Source organism: Bidens hawaiensis, unplaced genomic scaffold, assembly GCF_021521415.1.
Source record: "Bidens hawaiensis isolate Kalapana, Puna unplaced genomic scaffold, B.hawaiensis_p1.1 tig00419420_1, whole genome shotgun sequence".
Taxonomy (NCBI): Eukaryota; Viridiplantae; Streptophyta; class Magnoliopsida; order Asterales; family Asteraceae; genus Bidens; species Bidens hawaiensis.
Genome location: NW_027504854.1, coordinates 506,095 through 516,602, shown reverse-complemented (window position 1 = coordinate 516,602; position 10,508 = coordinate 506,095).

Sequence of the window (10,508 nt, the reverse complement as noted above, 5' to 3'; positions counted from 1 at the left end):
ACTTCATTGTGTCATGATAGTCATGCAGATCAAGTGTGGCCATTCTATCCAACTGTTCTTGAGTATACTCAGCAAAATCATCTCTCAGAATAATGTCTCTCAATTGTTTGCTTTCCATTATCACCTTCAGAGACTGAGAGACTGAATCAAAGTAGAGAGTTTTTGGAAGATCCATAAGTGATTGTGGTCTTGTTGTTCTTTGTGATCCAGCTCCATTTGATTCACCTCTGTGTGTTGTTGGTTGTTGCCTTGATGCAGATGACCTGGTTGGTATAGACATCATCGGTTTGCTAGGCCTTGTTACTACAAAAGCTTTCATGTACATAGATTCAATCATTTCACCAGGATAGAAGATCAAATCACCAAAGTTTTCACCAGCATCCCTTGCAAGTCTTGTAGTCATCTCAACCATTCTAGGATCTTTTAATAAACCTGCAGGATCAAATCTTCCTCCTATGAAACTTCTGGGATTTTCTCCCTCAAAGAGTACCTTTTCCCATTCAGCCTTTTGCATATAAAAAAGTTCTTTTAATTCATGTTTATTCAATGCATTGAAGGCATTAACATCCATTCCCTTTTGGTTTACCATGACACCCCTCAAGATATTGATCATCTCTTCATTCTCCCATGGAACTATTGGTTCTTCAATCGGTTCAGGTTTCACTTCCACTGGGATGGGTGTCTCATCCTCTCTTTCTTGGAACTGTTCTTTCATCTTTTCCCTTAGAGTTCTGATTCTTCTTTTCTTAGTTGGAGGTTCATCTTCATCCCTTCTGGACTGCATAGTTGAGGGCTCAGGTTGTACCCTTTTTAGCTTTTCCTTTCTTTTCATATTGTTAAAAATAGACTCAACTACAGCCTTATACCAACATTCAACCATATCAGGCTTCGTCCCTTTTTCCAACAGATATCCACACATTTCTCCAGATTTTCCTTTCAAAGCTTCAAGCTTTTCAGCCTCCTCATTTTCCTTCACAAATTTTTCTTTTATCTCTTCCCTTGTGTTGTTACAGGCTTCTCTCAGCTTCTCAAACTTGAAATGAATCAGATCTTTTTCAGAATACCCATGTTTTCTTAAATATTCTCTGTATTTATAGGCATCTCTGTTCTTTTGTTCCAATTTCTTCTTTATAGTATCTCTCTCTTTGTCCAACCTTTTTTGCAGTTCATCATCATTCATAGAAGATAAGGTTTCAAAACTTATTCCAAGACTTCTCAACTTCATAACCAATGGGTTCTTCTTCTTAGCATCCAACAGACTTTGCTCAATGTTTGTCCTTTGTTCTTGAGTCATAGTAACTTGTGGGGACAAAACATCAGCACTTTCAGCACCTTGTTCCTGATCATCTTCATCATCATCATCATCAGTGTCATCCTCCTCCTTTGTAGTATCATCTACATCATCAATTTTTGGCTCATCGGGAGTTGGATTCTCAGGTATTGGAACATTAGGTACACCTTGCACAATTTCATCTGGCCTTAATGTTTGCAAAGGAATTGCCCTTATTGGGCTTGCCTCATCATCAGGAGTCTCATCAAAATATTTATTCTTCTCATCCCACTTCCTTTTACTTCTCAATTCATCCCTCTCACCCTGATCAGTGGCTTTCCTTTTTCTTGAATAAGTCTTTTCAAATCTCCCAACATTTTCATGTATATTTGAAGCTTTAGCCATCATCTCTTCAATTGTTTCTTCAGTTTGTTTTTCAGGTTCCCTTTCAGGTTCCTGATGAGATTGGCTTGTTGTTTGGGCAAGCATAATCACTACCAAGGTTAGGGAGTTATGAACTTCCTCAGCATTCTTCAGATTTATCAAGGCTTCAATAACCACTTGATCCTCAGCCTCTTCATCATTAATCATTTTGGCAACATTGGCTTGATCAATTAATGCTTCCTGCTCTGCTAACTCATCCCTCTCACCCTCTCACCCTCTCACCCTGATCAATTAATGCTTCCCACTTCCTTTTACTTCTCAATTCATCCCTCTCACCCTGATCAGTGGCTTTCCTTTTTCTTGAATAAGTCTTTTCAAATCTCCCAACATTTTCATGTATCTTTGAAGCTTTAGCCATCATCTCTTCAATTGTTTCTTCAGTTTGTTTTTCAGGTTCCATTTCAGGTTCCTGATGAGATTGGCTTGTTGTTTGGGCAAGCATAATCACTACCAAGGTTAGGGAGTTATGAACTTCCTCAGCATTCTTCAGATTTATCAAGGCTTCAATAACCACTTGATCCTCAGCCTCTTCATCATTAATCATTTTGGCAACATTGGCTTGATCAATTAATGCTTCCTGCTCTGCTAACTCTTCAGGAGACAAGATATGGGCAAGTATCTCCCTTTCCCATATCTCTCTTACCACATTTTCAAACTCTCTTCTGGCAACAGCAGAAGCTTCTTCCTCTTCATCCAACAATCTCTCTTTCACAATATCTGCCTTAACAGGCTCCTCTTCATAGACCTTAGCTTTTCCCTTTTCCAACTTTCTTTTAAGATCTTCTTCAGTTTCAGACTGCTGATAGTCATCAATTTCCTTTTCAAGTGCTTCCAACTCTTCATCATATTCTACCCTCTTGGAGCTTTAAGGTTGTTCAATTTTTGGTTCAGTGAATGTAGCTCCTCAGTAGCAGCATTGTCATCAATAATCTCATTAGTTTGAGCTTCAGACAGTATGTCAGTCAAAACATCAGTGGCCATATCCATGGTAGCCACATTCTCTTCAACATTCATCTTTTCAATTCCATCCCCTGTCTCCTCTTCTCCTCTCACCTCATCTCTCCATACCACATTCATTACCTCATCATTTAAATCATAGTTTTGCTCTCCTTTTTCAGACGAGTCTACCTCATAATCATCATCATTCAACTCTCTTTCTTCACTCTCCTCATCATCATCATAAGCATTTAAAATACATGTCAACCCATCAACATCAGCTGTTTTAACACTTGCACCCTCCAATATTGGTTCATCAACATTCACAATAGCATCAGTTGGCTTTGTAACATTCTCCCCCTATTTTGGGGCAGCCGAGGTTTTCTCAACCTCCTGCTCTAGGGTTTGAATTTTCATCAGTGCCCGAGCCAACTTATCTAGTAGTACCACATTCTCCTTTGTTACCTCCTTATTTCTTTCCTTTAACCTTGCGTTTTCCAACATTAGATCCAAGTTTCTTTCAAATAAATAGGTTCCAGCAGGAGGGGTTATTGGTGGTGAGGTAGAGAAAGGTTCAGGTTCAGCTTGGTTTTGTTGAATTATTGGAGGAGTGATTGGGTTTGCATCTTCAATAATGTTTTCACTGGTTGAGGGTAATGGGTTAATGGTTTGGAGTAGGAGTGTTTTGATGTGGGTGATTGTAAATGATGGTTCATTTAAAGGTTGGGTTGTGATTTCAGGTGGGGTTTGGTGTGTGGTTTGAGGTGGTGATTGGTGGAAAGGTACATTTTGGTTTAAGGCTGGGGTGGGAGTCTGAGTAGGTGTGGATTGGGTATGTATAGGGGTAGGCTGGGTTGTAGTAATGGGTGTTTGATTAGGTGAGATGTGGGATAATTGAGCTGGTGATTGTGGTGGAGTTTGGTAGGTTTGGTCAATAGGTGATGGTGGGTGGGATGGTTTTTGTGGTGGAGCGTTGAATGGGGTTGAAGTTTGTTCATGTACAATTTGATGCTCCCCCTAAGGTTTTGCAATGACCTCAAAGTTTGCATCTCCTCCTTCCAAATTTCCAGGAACATCATCATCATTCCCATCATCATCAGAACTATCATCATCTCCGTAACTCTCATCATTTCCTCCAGCAACATCCTCAACCTCAGATAATAACACATGCAACTGAGGGATCAAAATATCATCAAACATCAACCATGGCAGCTCTTCATACACCTCCTCTGGATCAAATCTGCTTGTGCTAGCCAGATTTTCTATTCGTTTAAATGTATCTAGATTTTGCAGGATGCGTGTGATTCCTGTAGTTGGTAAGTTCTCCGACTGTTGATTGAAAATGATTTGCAGGAATCTCGGATAAGCTAAAAACTTTTGCTTGATTGGTTTTTCCAAACTTTGAACTAGTCCTTCAAATATCATTCTCGAAAAGTTGAACGGATAGTCAAATAACACTGCAACAATGGCGTTTGCCAAATCTTTGCTCATTAGGGTCCATGACCCTTTCCTTGGGGCAAACCCATGTATTATATGGTGAATCAAAAATCTATAAATGGTCGGGAACATGCCCTTCTGGAATTGCCCATCTTTTGTATTCCCTTGATAACCCATACACTTAACAAAAATCTTGTATAATTGAACAGTTGTAAGATGGATCGGATTAGGGTTATCATCATTCAAATGTAGACACCATCGAATCACAGCCTCGTCTACTCGTATTTCATTGTTGGCAACCGTGGCTTCTATTCTTCTACTATTAATATCATTTGTCAAGGTTGCTGAATTCCAAAAATCCAATGAGTGGTTCCGGTAGATTATATGATTCTCTGTTAGAGCAAACCGGATATTTGATCGTTCCAACCACCGTATAATCGAGGCAACCTCTGCGTTATCTGGCGTGACTTGTAAACGAGCGCACATGTTGTGCTTTTGCTAAAAGAAGTATCTAGGAACATTTTCGTCCGCCATATCTGAAAAACACAATCAAACATATTCAAAGTGAAATTAGCCCAAAAATTCATTACTTTAAGCAATTTCAAGTTATAAAATTGAAAAAGAAAGAGAGAAATATCATTAAGAACCTGTTCTTCGACAAATTTATAGCCTACACACAAAACAGAGCGTCAGCAAAAATACATAATCAAAGCCCATTATCATCTAATCATGGTCGGAAAACATATTATTATTGCTTGCCGAGTCGGAATTAGAGGGATGGTAAAGTTAGGGTTTGGATTAAAGTGAATGCAATAAGTCGGTTAGGTTTTCTTAGAGTAATCTGTGGAAGGATAGAAAGGGAGGGAAAATAATGTAGAAATACGTCTCTCACTCCCTCTTATATACCTTTTGAAAGTGGGTTTTAAATGCTTTTTGTCGTTTAGTGAGTTATTAGCTGTCAAACAGTAACCTTATCCATTTAACCTTTTAAACATTTGTCAGGTCCGAGCCCTGGTGCGGAAGCGTGAAAATAGTCGGTATTAAACAACGGTGTGGAGCTCGGAACAAGGATTAGGATCGAATCTCACTCGTATTCACTCTTGAAAGATGTTTGGACGGATGAGGTGTATTGGAGAGAGCCTGATTTGATTAACAATCAACAATAAAGTAGGATGAACAATTGTAATCAAAACAAAAAAGATAGAAATGGTAGTATGATTAATATTAGCCGAATGATTCACACAAAGATGAAACACTCATACATACATTCATATTTACAATCGATTAAGAAATATCAGCCGCCACCAGGAGAGCTCATCCTGGAGGCGGAGATCTCTCAAAGGGATAAAACCCTAAATCTCACACATACACAATACAGTCACTCATACTAGACAAATGAATAAAAACATCTATTTATACTAGTCTAGCATGACTTGGTCTTCAAGCCATACACCCTTGGTTGAGACCAAAATAATATATTTTTCACCCACAAATTAATTCGATGCATCGGTCTAAAATATAAGTCCCAACAATCTCCCCCTTAGACCGATGCCATCGAATTTCTTCCATGATCACCTCATATCTCGTTGTCTTTCATTGAAATTCTCCCCCTCACGTTAAGCTTCTCCCATTGTTCTTTTCAAATCATCACTCTTATACCGCTTTTGGATATAGTTGTATGGGCATATAAACGAGGCTTTGAACTTCAAAAGATCAACTTCAAGTAACAAGGTTATCACAAAAAGAAATAAACTCATTGTGATCATCAAATAATCTTCCATTATTCAAATATGTTTCTTCCCCTGTAAATTATCTTCAAACCATTCCCTGAATTAAGATAGCATTCAAGTTCAACCAATAACCCGTTCTTGACTGTTCAAGTGACTATTTCATAGGAGGTTGAACTCTACTGATCATCCTTTCAACATTGTTGCTTGAGATGACTCTATCTTCTCATCCGTACTAGGAAATCTGAAAACTAACAAACGATGAAACATCTTTGAAAAACCTTGGATTATTAATCTTGATCAACTTTTCCTTAACTCAAGTATTTTACTTGATTTGAAGCATGCCATTTGCAATGAAATTCAAAGATTTTTACTCCCCCAATTTCGTTGCAATTGTCTTTAATAAATGTGTCTTCAAATCAAGTGTGGGTGAAGCAATCTTGATCATCCTTATCAAGATTGTAAAATTCTGAAAATAAACATATTCATATGTTGGTTGACACTAAAAGTGATTAAATCCTTAAGCTTGGTCAACACTTGTTCTTGTAAAGCTTTTGATGAAGTCATGAAATTGGATGAGGTTTGAATTCCATAAGCTTGTTGATGATTGGAGAAAAATTACCAAAATACCCCTGGTATATATCTTCCGTAGAGAACAGCTTGGTCAAACAGTCAACGGTACCAAAAATCTCAAAAGTTTCTTCAAAACTTTTAATATTTCACAAACTCTGTTTCCTAGCACAAAGTGTGCTTGGGATCACTTTCCTAGCACAAAGTGTGCTTGGGAACACTTTCCTAGCACAAAGTGTACTCGGAGTAACTTTCCTAGCACAAAGTGTACCCGGAAAGCAAAACACTTGTGATTTTTCAATTTTAGCACTAGCACAAAGTTTACCCGGAAGCACTTTCCTAGCACAAAGTGTACCCGGAAATCAAAACACTTGTGATTTTTCAATTTTCAACTAGCACAAAGTGTGATTGGAAGTACAAGTGTGCTCGGATTACTTAGTGCTCGGAAACAAAAGTGTGCTCGGATTACTTAGTGCTTTTTCATTTTCCACCAAACATGCTCGGGAGAAAAAGTGTGCTCGGGAGCAAGGGTGTGCTCGACACAAACTTGAGTTTTCTATTCACAAGCATAATTGTTCAAGACAAAACAAAGTATGCTCGAAAAAGAGTCTGCTCGAATAAATGACAAAGTGTGCTCGAGACTTAAAGAAGATAGTTTTCTTGAAAAGACAAAGGACATGCTCTGGGTTTCACAAAGTGTGCTCGGATTTGATGTGCTCAATATAAGATGTGCTCGAAATAACCTGTGCTAAAGCCAAACAAAGATGTGCTTGGGCAAAACACCTCCTGTGCTCGAAGCAACACTTAGTCATTTTTCATACTCGGATGCAATCTTATTTGTTCATAGTGTGCTCGAGACATCAAAACTTCATTTCTGCGTCATCAGTCACTGATTTGCCCTTGCAGAACCTGCTCGAATATTCACTTTGCATCTCCTGCAACAAACAATGATGAAATTGCCTTTAGTACCTGTTCATTCTTGACTTGTACATTCTCCTTATCAGTTTGTACCATCGGCAATATTTTTCAACAAACATCTACTGTTTGTGCAGCACGAGCACACAAAACCCTAATTTTTCAAATCCAAAATCAAGTTTCGGCATCTGAAATAAATCATTGTAGCACCATCCAAGTTATCTCGAAATCAAAGAAACCTATCTTCATATCATAATCAACCTTTTCAGATCTAGATATAATCAGATGAACAGTGTTGCCCCAAAACGAGCCAAATAACACTGTTACATCAGATCTGGACCGTTCTGACCAAATAAGCATGAAATTAATGTTGGATCTCCAAACGAGTCATCAACCCAAACATCAATCCATATACTTTTCTCCGAATCATCAAATAATTTCAAAACCCCCAAAAATAATTTTAACGAACTTCATCGTTTAACGTCCATGGTGGATTCAAGAGCGAACTGAATCTGTTCAGCGGTTAGTCTGAACGATTTGGTAACCCAGGCTCTGATACCACTTGTCAGGTCTGAGCCCCGGTGCGGAAGCGTGAAAATAGTCGGTATTAAACAACGGTGTGGAGCTCGGAACAAGGATTAGGATCGAATCTCACTCGTATTCACTCTTGAAAGATGTTTGGACGGATGAGGTGTATTGGAGAGAGCCTGATTTGATTAACAATCAACAATAAAGTAGGATGAACAATTGTAATCAAAACAAAAAAGATAGAAATGGTAGTATGATTAATATTTGCCGAATGATTCACGCAAAGATGAAACACTCATACATACATTCATACATACAATCGATTAAGAAATATCAGACGCCACCAGGAGAGCTCATCCTGGAGGCGGAGACTCTCTCAAAGGGACAAAACCCTAAATCTCACACATACACAATACAGTCACTCATACTAGACAAATGAATAAAAACATATATTTATACTAGTCTAGCATGACTTGGTCTTCAATCCATCCACCCTTGGTTGAGACCAAAATAATATATTTTTCACCCAAAAATTAATTCGATGCATCGGTCTAAAATATAAGTCCCAACAACATTTGAAAACATCCAACTCCATGTATAACATTTTAGCAAACCTTGCTCGAAAATTATCAAGGTGAGTTTTGCAAAGTATGCCCGGTATATTCCACTTACTCAAAGCTTACTCGGTTATAGGTCATACATTAGAAGTTTAAAGTGAAGAAAGCTTACTCGAAATACAATATTGCTTGAGAACTAAATCACAAGATAAAATAATCAAGTATTAAATATCAAGTTGGTAACCTTGCTAGGAATCAACTAAGATGCCCAAATAACATACATCTAATTTACCTACCTTTCTCGGATAATTCATTTAATCACTAACCTTACCCGGTAAAGTACAATTCACAAAATAATCAGTCAAGTATACTTTGATGCAAAGTATGCCCGAAAAAGAATACCAAGTGTGCTAGTGGTTTCATAGCATAAAGTGTACTCGGGAAATCAGTGAAATTACCCATGTATATTAGGGGAACATTTGAAAATTCAAAGTGTGCCCGATATATAAAATGTGCTTGGAAAACAAGGTTTGCCCGGGAACACTTGTAATTTCAAAGAAAGAAAGAAAACATATTCACACTAATCACAAGGCTTGCTCGGTAGACTAAAGCTAAGTTTACAAAGCTTGATCGGTAGATCATATTCAGCATATATAAGTTGCAAAGCTTGCTAGGAACAAGAAATTTCTAAGTTGTGCCCGAAAATTATGTTAATAGTTTGCTTGACTGCATATTCAAGTTGACTTCAGGCGTGCTCGAAAAGTTAGAATTTGAAGTATACTCTACCCGGAAAGTGTAAACACTTCAAAGCATGCCCGAAAATCATAAACTTAGTCCAAAGTGGCTAAGCATGCTCAGAAAGGTTATAAAACTTCAAACCTTGCCCGAAAATACTTATTCAACTGTTTTGTGTTCGGGAAGGTTAGAGATCTTCCAACCTTGCCCGAAAATACTTATTCAACCTTTTGAGGCAAAATGCAACTCTTTTTGACTTAAACAAAATATCAACTATATTTTTCATTAAAGATTATTTGTTTAAGAGCAAATGGTGCATTTAGAGATCAAATTTCAGTCATGTTCCTCTCCAAAACAATTTCATTCTTTAACTGAAGAGATCTCAAGAATGGGATCATATTGACTAAGTAGCTTTTTCAATACTTCACTCTCAGCATTATTATGACAACATAGATAGGTTAACAGCAGGTCTAGACTTAGCATGATTCTCATTTCCTTGGTGATATGATTAATGTTCAACTAATATGCATAATATTTATTGGATAACACGTATTGTTTTCTGATTCTCCATATCTATTCTCAAGGCTTATTTGGCTTTCTCCAGATCACCCCGATTTGACTTTGACCCCCTGGTTTTGGTTTAAAAACCTTTTTAAAGACAGAACTTATTTATTTGATATTTCTTTTCAAATTTGCAAACATATTTGAGGTTGAACGTTGGACTTATAGTTTAAATAATAGGCCTTTCATTCAAGATGTTAAAGGTCTTATATGATTGCCTCCACCCCTGTAGTTTTGTTATTAACCCTCATGTTTGTGTTTTTCTTAAAAGCTTGTGAATATATATCAACTTTTGGTTGATTAAAAATTTAAAATAACTTGTTCACTTTTGTTCTTTGTCATTCTCAATAAGATATTTCCTTTTGGGGACCAAAAACCAACATGCTCGTGCATAACTGGATATTCAGTTTTCTGCCTATCATTTATAAAGTTTTATCTTGGAACATGCATAGACAATAATGTAACTCCACATAAATCCTAGCAGTTTCTTTATGTTTATATCACCTTAGATTTTACACATCATGGGAAAGCAACCATACATGTTAATGACTATACTAAGTGTCCTTTCAGCCTATTAATTCCATATGATTGGCCAAGTAGTCAATGTACTATCATTTCCCAAATTAAAATTCAGTTTAATATTCAGTCACCCCAATCTCTCTTAATTGGCAGGTAAATGGCTATTCTGTTTGACCACAAGTGGTCAACAAGACCAAACATACATGTGAATATATGTCCTTTCAAAGTCAGAGCTATTGACTCAGTTTTAAGTGAATGAATAGAAAACAAGTTATTATTGCCCCAAATGCTTTTAGTTTTCTGGTTAAT